This window comes from Zonotrichia albicollis, chromosome 19, assembly GCF_047830755.1.
Source record: "Zonotrichia albicollis isolate bZonAlb1 chromosome 19, bZonAlb1.hap1, whole genome shotgun sequence".
NCBI lineage: Eukaryota > Metazoa > Chordata > Aves > Passeriformes > Passerellidae > Zonotrichia > Zonotrichia albicollis.
Window position 1 is genome coordinate 9,038,180 of NC_133837.1, and position 13,326 is coordinate 9,051,505.

Sequence of the window (13,326 nt, forward strand, 5' to 3'; positions counted from 1 at the left end):
CAGCTCTTCTTTGAGAAGCTGTGCCAGGGACTCCCAGATCCATTGGCATGTGGGTCTTATCAATTCAGTTCCTGTAGGTGACCATATTTACTCCCTGGTGTGCCAGGAATTGACCAAAGAGCATCTGACTTAAGCATTTTGGAATAAACTCCAGCCATCCATCAGGATGTTCAGCTGTTCCAGGCTCAGCTCATTTTACCTCTTCACTCAGATCCCTCAGGCAAACTGCAGATTTCACAGAAGGGCTTGAGGATCCAGATGCTCAAAACAGCACCAGGTTCCTAAAGGGCTTTAGAAAAAAATATTTTCTTTTTAAGTTTTAAATCCTTAAAGGTCTTTTATGTACATTAAAGTACCTTTGAAAGTGGGAGGTATGTTGGTGTAAGCAATCAAGGCACTATAGGCCTTTACTTCAAAAGGACAGACCTAAAACATCAATATTTTCCCTCAAGATCTCCACTAGCTGCCTTAGCTTTCCAGTTTCCTTACACTGAGAACACTGCTCAAGGTCACAACTTGGTTAATAAATCTAGGTTTACACTGAAGTTCTGCATATAATGCTGGAAAAGTCCAGAAGTGATTATATATATGTACATTTAAAAAAAAAAACCCAAACACATAAAACATATTTCTATCTAGCTTAAAATAAAAGGTAGCAAGAGAGTGTCTTATCAAAAGAGAACAACTCGATAAGGTAAATAAAAGTATCCAACAGAACCCAGGTGAGGAGTCTCAGACAGGGATTTGGAAGAGCTACAGATTGTTTTGTTTTCTTGGGTAAGCCCTGGGTGGCATTGAAAATTTGCATGCATATATCAATATATATACAGGCTGCTGCTAGCCAGGAGGGAAACAAGCAAGGAAGTGGTCAGGAATGGGGAATAGCAGGGTGTCTTTTAGTTATTTAAGGTATTAGCTGAGCCAATGGGCACGCTTTTCCTGTTTTAAACAGACACAATAAGATAAAGGTCAGCAGGGGAATTGGTTACATTTCTCTTTCCCACGTATAGGTATGGCTGAGGAGGATGTAATCCTCCCAGAACACTTCAAAGATACAGAATAATTTGGAGATTTTATAAGCAACACATTGGCTTCTCAGTCCAGAGCACAGTGCATTACAGGTACCAGTTCCCTGGGCAAACCAGAATTATTTGGGCTTTCTGATACTAAAATGTAAAACTAAAACCTGTTATGCAAATAAGGGATCCTATAGGAAAAATTACTTAGCATAAAAGCTAAGTGCCCTGTATGCTTATCTTTATAAAAGAAAACATCACACTGTAGGTAAAGCATATTTTCTAATCCGCTTTTCTCTTCTTCAGTAGATAATTGAATTAGAAATCAAGCTCCAAGTGCACCAAGATGTTTAATAAATACAAAAAAACCCAATAATTGCTTTGGCCAGGCAACAAGATACTTAGTGACATTCTTCCAGATCTATTAACATGCAAACCTGATACAGACACCAGCCCAGCCACAGAACCCACCTTCATTTTCCTGACTTTCCTTCTCAATCCTTCTCAACCCATTGTTTTTCTTAGTTCACTACACAATTATAGAAACAGCTCTTTCAGTCAACAAGAATTAAAGGTACCATAGTCTCACAAACCTGCATATCCCACTGGGATCAGTAGGAGCCTTCAGCTTACTGGGAGTTCAGGCTGACTTGAAATTACATTAATAAAGCACTTGGGCTCATTAGAAATCAATCAAGGACTGAACTGGCTTCTGAAACTAAACCCACCACAGGCAGTTAATCAATTGCTAGTTCTAAAGTGCAAAGAAAGTTATGCTTCTTATTACAAATTACTTTTAAAGACTATTTGATTTCTTAAAGGAAAGAACATTAAAGGTTGAGATTTGTATGTATCTATACACAAACACAGGTACACATTAACACATAGACATGTGAATAAAAGCCCAGGAGAATTTTTCTCATGAGGAATTGTAGAAGGACCTTTCCAATGGGCACAGTGGGATTCTGAGTGCTGATTCTGTAGTCTTCACCATGAAATCCAGGACTGGCAAATACCCAGCAGTCTGGCTGAGGTCTCAAGCATGCTGTGTCTTGTGTCCAGGTCCCCTTTTACAGTTTTCTTGTAGCCTCCAGGATCAATACTCTGGAGAGCTTCTTGTTAACTCAGCAAAAGGCAGAACCCTGCTGTAAGGAGCTCAGGGAAAAGCCATGACAGAAGCCAAAGCATAAGGTGGGATGTTATTGGAATGTTCCTGAATAAGCAACTTTAAGCAATCAATTAGTTCCACTTTTGTTTTGGAAAGAAAGTAATGAAACATTACTCTTAGGGCCCAAAATGAACCAGAGATTCATTCCCTCCCCTCCTTGTAAAAAGCCCTGCATCTTGCAATATCTGCTTTAATGGCTCAATTCTGGGCCAGGGATTTCAAAATGTATATGGCTGTCCTCCAAACCTTCCTTGAAATAAGAGTGTATTTTGGTTTAACTTAGAAAAAATATTCTCATTGCGTGCAAATCCCTTCCCTGGGCTGCAGCAGAAATTAATCAGAGAGACCAAGAGCTGTGAAGCCTTCACTGGACAAATCACAGTGGTTGGAAAGACACCTCATTGCATCCTTCTGCCCTGACACTGAAGGGCAGGGGTACAAGGATATACACAGGGGTTGGTTCAGGAATGATGTGCATTAGCTCAGGTTTGGTCCAGCAAAGCATCAGAACCCAGCTCAGCCTTACCCATCTCTGGATTCTTTGCTTAATCCACAACAAGAGCAGAAAGTCCCAAAGTCCAGTTCCTTCTGTGGCTTTTATCCCAAGAAATGTATTCAGTGATTTCCAAATCAAATACGTAGGCCAGGGAATAAGGGGATTGGATACTGAGCTGACTGCTGCTCTTTGGATGCACTCAAATTCTAGTTTTTGGAAAGGCTGCTTCTGCAGCTCATTGTGATACTACCAAGAACCTCTGGCATGGGAACAAACAACAGAAGTGTTGAAGACGCCAGGCTGGCTCTGTGAGAGGGCAATTGAAAGAATAATGGACCTCCAGTGGTAAAGTCTCCATGCTGTGCTATTCTGCTGGCAATTATTGAGGAAGTTTGTTTAGGATTTAGGCCCAAGAGCTCCTAAGAGAGGCTTGTAAACAGCATGGAAGTTGAGTTTCCTGTTGGTGATAGGAAGATTGACAGCTCACAGCAACCTTTTGTGTTGTGCAATGACAAGTGTGATTGCTGTGCAGTTCCCCTGCAATGTGATTAGATTGTAATCAAACTGTGGCTCTGCTGGATTTCTTGATGCCTTAATTGATGGCCCCAAACCAAATGTCTTTCACCAGAAAGAAAAAAAAACTGAAACTTGAATTCCTTGACACTGAGCAGGTTTAACAGCCTCTAGTGCCATTTCATGCTTGTGGCAAATGAACCTTCTTTCCTTATGTACTGTGGGTACAACGTATAGAAAGCATGGAAAGATCCAGTGACAGATTCTGTTTTCTATTTTAATTTAGAGAATAGGGATACATTTCTTTTCTCAGTTCCATAATGTTGTTATGAAGTTAAACTCCTTTTAGAATTAAAAAGCAGTTGTCGACACTTAAACAACTGTGGGTACAATCTTGGGTTTATGGAAATCTGAAGGTTGGGTTACTATCACCAGTGAGACAAAGACATAATTTGGTGCATTAAGGAAAAAGTAAGTGCTTTTCTTAAAAAGTAGTTTATTTATATTATATAAGTTTTAGCTGTGTTGCTCAGAGCACATTTCTAAATTTTGAGAATTAATATTTACAGATCACCTGCTTTAGTGAAGAGTAAGGCATAACAGGATGACTGCTTATATGTATAAGGATAATAAGTTCAATTCAACAGATGTGAAAAACAAACAATAAAGACAAATATTGTCTGTAAAAATAACTCTGACAAAACAAAATCAAACTAAATTAACTTAATCCATTAGGAAAAAGTGTCTCATGGAAAGTATAGCTAATAAGCCCATCTTGGAAATTTTTAAATTATCCAGAAACCTGAGACACAAACTTGTATTTGACAAACACTGCCAAAATGTTCCAACATCATATGGTATAATACATATGGTTCATATAAATATCATATACAAACACAGACTATGCATGAGAAAGTTGCCTATTCATGCTTCATAAATTAAAAAAGATGATGGAAATAAACCAGTATTTAAGAGCTGCTGTTAAAACATAGAGTCTTCTTTAACCATTTTCCACAAGAAAGAGCAAACTCAGAGATGGGAGCTGAGTTCTCTTTTTGGGTGCACAATCACCATTTCCCTTCAAACAACCAACACAGCTTTTTCCTTTTTGTTTTTCCCTTTTCTGGCATTGAGGTTGTTCAGTATCACAGGGGAGGAGGCCACTCTGTGGCTGTACATGTTCATTTACAAACAGACTTACAAACCCTATAAATGAGCTGATGTTCTCGCACGTGTCCTTCCTCTGAGGGGAGCCTGGGGTGTTTTTCTACACTTCAAGGCCTTCCATTAGCAGCTGCCAGCTCTGCCACAGGCCCCTCTCTAATCTCTCATTCCATCATCACTTGAGGACACTTGTAATGCTTTATGGGGCTTTAATATAAAACTTCCCAAGGCAGTTGTCAGATGGCCCTGGGTCCTGACCATGACACAGCTCACATGTTCAGGAATGTGATTTCATGCTATGTGTGTTGCTGAACTGCAAGCTTTTGGTTCAGGCTTCATGGTACTTAATCTCTTCCCTGCCAAAAATTGCTTAATAGCATCTCTTATGTTCAGCTGAACTGCTCCAATGGCCCAAAAGGAAAACTTTGTTTCAAGGTGGATTTAAACTTCGTTGGAAAAAAAGAAAAATCTATTTAGACTACTTAATATAATTTACACTGTTGTTCATTCTGTCTGTGATGTGCAGAAGGGCTTTGCCAACCTCAGTGAGCCACTCACCAGCAAGGCAGATCAAAAATCACCACCTGGGCTGTGTTCCACACACCCCACAAAGACTGGGAGATCTAGAAACTAAATCCAAATCCCCAAGCACTGTCATACCCACAGAACAACCCTCCCACTGCCACCTTTGAGCTGGGGAGGGAGTGAAGAGTCACTTTGCAGGATGTCCTTCACACAGCTCCTGATCAGTTTTGTCCCTGTGATGAAATGACCCCTCTGCACAAAGCCCATCCAAAAGCAGCTAAAAAGAGTGGCTGAGTGAGAGGGAAATAGCAGCCAACCCCCACAGGTGGTGTGCCAACATCAGGGGCTAGCAGGGCTGGGGTCTGAAGAGCAGCCCCCTAACTCCTGGGCAAAACTGGCCACTTTTGCAAGTTATTTGGAGAACAAGCTGGGACTGCAGCTCCTCCCCCAAGCCCTTCTGTGCTTCAGTGTCTCCAAATCATTCCTCAGCCCAGCTGGAGGTCTGCTGCCCTGTGACCACACTGCAGCCTCCTGCAACAGAGGCTGGCTCCCCAAAACCTGATATTCATTGAGGACACGAAGCTGGGGAGACTGGCAGAGCATTTATTTCTTTCAAATACAGATCTGCACAGATGAGAGCTCTCCAAGTGCTCTGCAAAGCTGATGCCAGTCACATTTTCAGAGTTCCAGTGTTTAACAAAGGCTTCACTCTGGGGATAAGAGCATTGTCCAGCAGAGGAGGTGACAGAGACGTCAAATCGATCTGCCAGATGTCGGTGGCGTAACTTGTCCCGAGCCTCCTTTCTCTTTGTGCACTTGGCCCTGCCGCCTGCAACGTGCATTTCCCAGCTGGAAAGGCCTCACACACTCCTGTTACTGGGAAAAAAGAAAACTGCCCAAAGGGAGAAAGTACAAAAGGTTTGCCTTTGCTACAGGAAGCTGGAACTGCCAACAGTCTTGCTGAACTGAGTGCGTCGGCAGAATTAGGGTTTAGCAAGGTATCAGCAGTGGGACAGAAATGGAGGGAAAAAATTTCCCAAGTCAGGCTATTTTCTCTCAAAACCAAGTAGAATAGAGAAATAAAATTCAGTGATCAGAGCTCTTCACAGTCTGGAATTTCATTGCATGAAGAGCTCCAAGGTTATTCTTATTTTCTTATTTTCCTAAATAAGGATGAAAATCTCAGCCTCAGGAATTTATCTGTGCATGGATTTAGGTACAGAGCTTTCATACTTGTGCATATTTCATTTCAGCAAAGTGAAAATCTTTCATGTTATCCTGCTCTTTCTGATTTTTTAAATACAATGCAGTTGAAAATTAAATGTGGTAATCCAATGATTACAACTTCCTGTAAAAATGAATAAGCAATAAAGTTTACATTTCTGTGAAATGTTTTGACTTAACAAGATCATAGTTTTCCAGTGGAAGACTATTCCCTTGGGAGTTTCTGACCAGCTGTAACTGCAGCATTTGGAATACATCTGTCATCCTAGGAAATGAAGGATTACCAGAACCACAGGAGCACAACTAAGTGTTTGTTGTGGTGAGGCTGAGGGATGCTCTCAGTGGTGGGTGCACCAGGTTCCTTTCTCATTCTTTGCAATTTTAAATCTCTCCTAAATCTGAACGCAGAGCATTAAATTATTGAATCGGTGTGTGAATATAAACACTCAAACTGTGCAATTAGAAAACAGATAAAACTCCAGTAGATGGCGCTCAAAAATATCCCAAATTTGTGTCCCTGCTCGGCTGGTGCCGTGCAAAGGCCTGGGGGAGGCAGCTCTGCCAGCAGCCCTGGGCAGCCCCCTCACCATCACTCAGAGCCAGGGGATGCTCAGAGCTGTAACAAGGGTGGGCTCAGGCAATGGCTGGAACACAGAAAATACACTAAAAGCAAGTGCATTAAGAGAGCTGGGTCCTGTAAAAACACAGCAAAGTTTTGGAGAAATGTTGGGAACCAGCACAGTTGTAGAACATGACTTTCCAGGCAGGGGATTGTCTGGCTGTCAGTCCCTGTGCAGTCCCGTTGTTCAGTAATGGCCAGTTCTGGGGTCACTTTTAAATTCTGTAGCTCTGCAAGGAGCCTGTTGTATTTCAAAGGCTGTTGAGTAGTAATTGTTCCACAGAAGCACAGTTGGTTTTACCACCACCAGGGGAATGGTTTTTATTGACCATTCTGACCAAAGACCAGAGTGAAAGTTGATCCCATCTGATTGAGTCCCTGGTTGGTGGCCCACGGGAAATGAGCCCATGGCCAGTTAATTCCTCTGCAGAGCCACAAAGCCACTGCCAGAAGGGCCTCAGCCACTCCAGGGACACAGCTCTGGGGTGGCAATGCTCAGTGTGGAGCTCCTGGCTGTCCTCTCTTTGTGCAGAGGGAAACAAAGCCCTTCACACAGCCAGGGAAGAGAAGCCTCCCCAGGCTGGTTGCCAACGTGCTTCAGTCCTCCTCTGCAGTACTTATCTCTGCTTCAGCACTAGTGTGAGCAAAACACACATGGGCCTGTGGATCCTCCCTGGTTTTTCTGTCCCATCCTGAGCTCCAGGCTTCATGCTTTCACTTCTGGTCACTTTATAGACCAACTGCACTTTTCTGTGCCTGTGTCTGTGGTCCCTCTAGTCCTGCTTGGCATGGGGCAGCCCAGGCTGCACTGAGGAAGAGGTGGCAGCTCAGAAAAGCCACCTCAGCCCCACTGATGTCAGAAAAGCCACCTCAGCCCCACTGATGGCAGCTCCCAGAGGGGCAGGAGATGAGCAAAGCAGCGACTGTGATGTGAATGCTGAGCTCAACACCGATGGTTTGTGTTTTTCACAACACTTGGAGCTGGTGGCAGCTGAGGCTACCACACCTATCATGGCCCAGCTGCTGCAATGGAGGAACTTGAGGGTTTTGCCAGGGGAAGAACAGTTTGCCCTCCAAGTTTTTGGGGGTTTTTCTTATAAAAAACTAACGAGGTGTTGGTCCTACATGCATATAGTTGCTCATTTTGCAAGAGCTTAAACATCAGCAATAACTTGACCACCTTTATGATCTTTCACATGAGTTACTCACTTCAGCAGTTCTGCTTTTGGGGATAAAAAGGGAGAGGGGCAACAGGATGCTTTGCTTCAAGCCTGCATTTCATTAAACTTCTGCTGTACTGCTTTTTGCTCCAGATTAGGAAACAATTTACTTCCAGACTTCATTAGACTTTCTGGAGAAAACTGTTTATAGAGAAACAGTTTAAGAGATCAGGATATTTCTTTACAAGTTCAAAAAGTCCTTTGCTTGTTTGCTAGCAGAGGTCATTTTTTGAAGCACCATCATTTGGTAGGCAAAGAATGAAATTACCCAGATAGAAACAAAGCAGAAGTGGCAACAGAGATGGTCATCCATAACATACCCCATGGATTCCAGGGAAATAAGCCTGTTCAGGGGAATCTCAGCTAATTCACATGGAGGCCTACTTTGTCCTTTTTTACTGTGTGAGGCAGCAGATTTCTCCCTGCAGCGCAGTGAGGGTGCAGGGAGAGAACAAAGAGCAGCAGGCAGTGAGAATGTGACACCATCCCTTCCCACAGCACTCTGGGCTGCAGCTCTGCTGGCTGGATGTTATTTTAGTGGCTGTGCCTCCCTCCCATGCTGTCCCAGGGCCCGGGAGCAGCGGCTCTGACGCCCGGTGAGCCCGAGGCTTATTCATGTTCAGGAATGGGAGGGTCAGGGCCATCGACACACACCAGCATCCTGCTGCCTATTATTTCCTGCCAGCCCTGGCGTTGCACCAAGCCCTAACATGACAGGTGGATGGAGTTCACAAGGAAATCATGTCATGGGCCAGTTTTCCAGGAAAGCTGTTAACTCTATTCACAAGCCCAGGCCTTCAGATGGAAAGGGAACGTGGCTGAGAAGAGGCAGTGAAGGGCTGCTCTGCTGTTATTGATGTTTTTCTCACAGATTATTCACTGACATCTCTTGCTGCAGCACAGAAATCTTTACCTCTGCACAGTGCCTACACCTTCAAGAGGAGACTGTGGCTGAATGCCTTTTAACTTAACAAACCATGGGGACACTGTCTCTGCAAGTCCCATATGGGCATTCAATGTCAGTCAGGGTGCAAAAGATGGTAAAAGAATCTGCCTTTTGCCGAGCTAAATGCTTCCTGAGAAACAGAAAATAAATATGAGGTGAGGATCTAAGACTGATGTTAACCTGGGGACTTAAAATATTTTATAAGGATGAAACTCAGGATAAAGTCCAGGATGTATCAGAAACAAGACTTATATATTTTTAAAGGTCTCAATCAACACTTACTGTCTTTCCATTACTCTATGCAGTGTCCAACGTCTGCAGTTGTATGTTCTTCTCTTTCCTCTTTTTCTGTTTTTAAAATGTAGTAACTTTGATATTAGTATAGAAAGCACAGAAGAATAGTTAAGAGGAAAGGCAATCAATGCAAAAGAAGTGTTTTTCGAAATTGCCATGTTTACTACAAATGTAAATTTTAGGATGCACAGAGTCCGGACAATAGGGCTCCAACTGGCTGCTTACAAGAGGAAGGATTAGGTCCTGTGTCATGTTAATAGTGACATCAACAACCTGAATAAAAGCCAAAAATTCAAGTTGATTTTGCAGTTTAAGACCATTGTTCTCCCACATGGTTCAGCCTGTAAGATTTAGTCTACACACAGATTTCTGCCAGAATTTATAGTTTTCAACACCATACAGTGCGGTTCTTGATATGTAATGTACTTCAATATATAAAAGTATATATTATATATCAATATATAATATATAAGTATATATTATATATCAATATATAAAAGTATATATAAATATATCCTTCATGACTGGATAATATTTACATTGATATAGCTAAAATGTCATACAAGCTGGAGGCAACAAAGCTATTGGAAATATAAAAGCAAAATTATATTTGTTAATGCTTAGAGGTACTGGTAATATCTATGCAAAATGTGGCGGCCACTATTTTTCTGCTCTTCTTATTTTGCAGCCCATTGTAAAAACAAATTAGGTGAAACCTGCTAATAATATGCATCAACTTCCACCTCAGATACCAAAGGAGCAGTAACCCTGGATTTGACTCTGGATAAGCAAAGCTGAGGCAGGAACACGGGATATTCCAGAGGGTTTGTTCCTGGCCTGACTCTTCCGGATGCTGATGAGCCTCTCAGGCCTCTCCTCGTTCCTCACTCCGAGCTGGTTCCTGTTCTCTGCAGTAACACTGCACATTTGGTGTTTGGTAACAGGAGCTCTCCCAAGTGTCCATGGCAGAGAAACTTAATTCTTGACACAAGTCCATGAAACTAACCTTTCTTTCTCTTTTTTTTTTTTTTTTTAAACCTGGAAAATGATGGTATTAGAGCCAGAGTCATGTACAAAACACAACACGTGAAATGACTGGGGAATCGTAAATTGGGCGTTTTGACTTGAACAAAATCTAAGCATTGTCATACCAATCTGATTATTATTTTAAAATACTGTCCCAGGCTATAACTGTCTTTGTGTACAATAGCAATACAGGGTGTAGTTACAGACACAATTTCCTGTGCTTAGGGTTTGCAATTATTATTTAAGACCACTGTAACATTTGCCCGGAGCACCAGCGCAATTCCTCTATTAGATAATTTTCTATCCTTGTGAGGGCAATTTTGCTTGTGCAGTGCTGCCAGGGCTTTCAGGAAGGGATAGACAAGCAATTGTGACAATAAAATTTGCACCAGCTCCCACCCAGCCTCTCCCAGAACTGAAACACCATTTGTGGCATTCAAAGCCTTTTCACACCAGAAGGGAAGGTGTTTCTGAGCTGGGAAGTCACTTTGATCTCCACAGGGTTGCATCCTTCTGCTTCTCAGATTCCCATGAGAAACACCAAGCAGCAATCGTGGAGTTCCAGTTGGCTCTGCATCAAAGACTTGGTGCACTGCAGCACCCAGCACCCAGGCAGGAAATTCCAAATCAATCCAGATTAGGTCATGGGGCTCAAAATTTGAAGCAGAAATTTTGGTTGGGCTTTAAGGGCTGAAAAGGATGTGTTGTTCCTGGGTGTGTAAAGAGAGAGAGAGAGAGAGGATAATAATGAAAATATTTAAAATAAATAGATTTGCAAGAAGAAAAAAGCAGAGACTGTGAGACATGGGTAGGATGTCATTGCTGGTCAGTCAGAAAAGATGCTGCTACTGCTTCGGACTGGCCAAAATCAATGCAAATGAATCATGGGGGAAAAGTCAGTTCCTAGGGCCACGTGAATACCTAGTGATGAAACTTTTGAAAACACCTTCAACAGCCTAAAAATCTCTGCCTGAACTGCTCACAACCTCTGCTTTGCTGCTTCAGGACACCAGGATCAGGTGCTGGGATTCTCCCACATAAAATTACTGTTTTGCTCCTCTGAATGAAGGACAAACAAGCCTGACTGTGCACAACCTTTCATTTGCTTCTTGGGATGAAGATGCTTGTGCATGTACCTGAATCTCTAAAGGACACAGCTGATGCTGCTGAGCTCAGCAGCCCCTCTCACCCAAAGCCCTCCCAGCCTGCCCAGTTAGGCGGTGCTCAGGGGACCACGGTGTGCCTGAAGCTTTGCTGTGCCAGGGTCACTGCAGTGTGTCTGTCCCTGCACACAGGCTGGGTAATGCCCAGGTGCCCACAATTAGCAAGGCAGAGGGTGATCCAGGAACTCTGCTGTGTCCTTGCCTATGCACTGCAAAATTCAAAGAGAGCAGAGATAAGGAAAGGGAAATCATCTCTAGTAGCAGCAGAACAATTCTTACTCACTCCTGTTTACCCTTCCTGAAAAAAAACTGCTCCAAATCCCTCATCAACTCCATTCCAGTGAGTCTGGCTTTTCTTTTCTGACTTAGAGCCAAGCCTCACCTTGTACCTGTACCTTCCTGTCTGAGCAAGCTCAGCTGTATCACAGTGATGGCCAAAGGAGGACCCATGGGTGGGAAAGGCTTCTGGAGAGGGCAGCTCCTGCTCTGGGCTCAGCATAGGGAGCCAAGCTGCCACACACTTGATGGAAATCACTGCATCTCTGCAGCCCCTGCGGTTCTCTCCTCAGCAGCCCCCAAAATTCCACTGACAAAAAAAGAAATGGGGAGGGGAGAGAAGGAGTCAGAAAAACTATTGTGTTCCTAGGGAGGGAAAAGGATGAACAGCTCTATTTAGCTTCTCCAGCTTTGCTGATGTCAATCACTTCTCTCATTTTAAACAGGAAAGGCACCACTTTAGTCCACCTGTTCCATTATTTATCATGCTATGTGTTTCCCATGAATTGTCACTCATGCAAAACCTGTACATCGTAAGGGGACACCCTAATATTTTTAATGACCTTAAGCAAAGTGATTGACACTAGACACCGGTGTCAGATGTTCTGGTGACGCAACATGTTCTCCTAGCAGCAGGAAAGCTTCCTGCCGTGATTAACTGAGGGCTATGGAAGTGCTAAAATGTGTTGTCAGCTTTCCTCTGATGCAAGTGATTTTATTATAGCGTCTGGTAACCATGGAGTGTGGCAACGCAAATACTGACCCCAAACATCCCCTCCTGCACATATAGCTCACTCTATTTAAAACACAAGGTGCAGCTTGCAAATCCAGGGATAAGTTATGGATGTAACAAGCTTAAAGCATGGAGGGCAGAGGAAATGGTGGCACCTAGGCCAGAATTCCTGGTGGTTTCAGCAGGAGAAGTATAGGGATCCAGGATGATGTGCAGAAGGAACCCCTTGCAGCACCTCTTTGGTAGGTGGGCTCTGCAGCAGCATCACCAAAACTGTCCTGGCTGCCAGAGGCTCTGAGGGCACAGAGAAGGCACAGGCCTGTCTCACCTTGGTAGTGGAAAGCAAAAATCACACCCAGCCCTTCTGAGTCTGGAGAAAGTAAGGAGGAAATTAAAAGAGAGGAAAAATAGGAAGAGGGCTCCATGCAGCCCCTTTGCCTTCTCATACACACCAGGGTGGAAACCTGTGACTCAGCTCAGCACCACTTGTCCTTCAAGAAGGAGAAATCATGTTCTGGTTTGCTTCAATTTGGGACAAGCCTGTCAACAATCCATTAACTGAGAAAAGTTGGAAGACCTCTACAACACAAGAGTTGCAGAATCAACACCTCAGCCACAAGTGGGGGACACCTGGCACCTGCTTTTCATGAAGATTTGTAATCCCAAAGCTAAGTCAGCAAACACTACACATAGCTTTGCTTCCACAAGTTATTATTAACAGTTATGTCTCAAACTGACTGCGACAGTGAGTGCCTGCAGAACTGTCTGCTATGATTTTTCAATAACAGAGCTGTTAATCAAGCTGCAGAGGGCTGGACTATCAAACCAAAGTCCAGAGGCTGCAGAGGTTTCTGTAAGAGATCAGCAGTACATGTGTTCACAGTTATTGTCACGGGGGTTGTTCTACAAAAATAGAAATATAAAGTACTCAGAGTTGAAGATA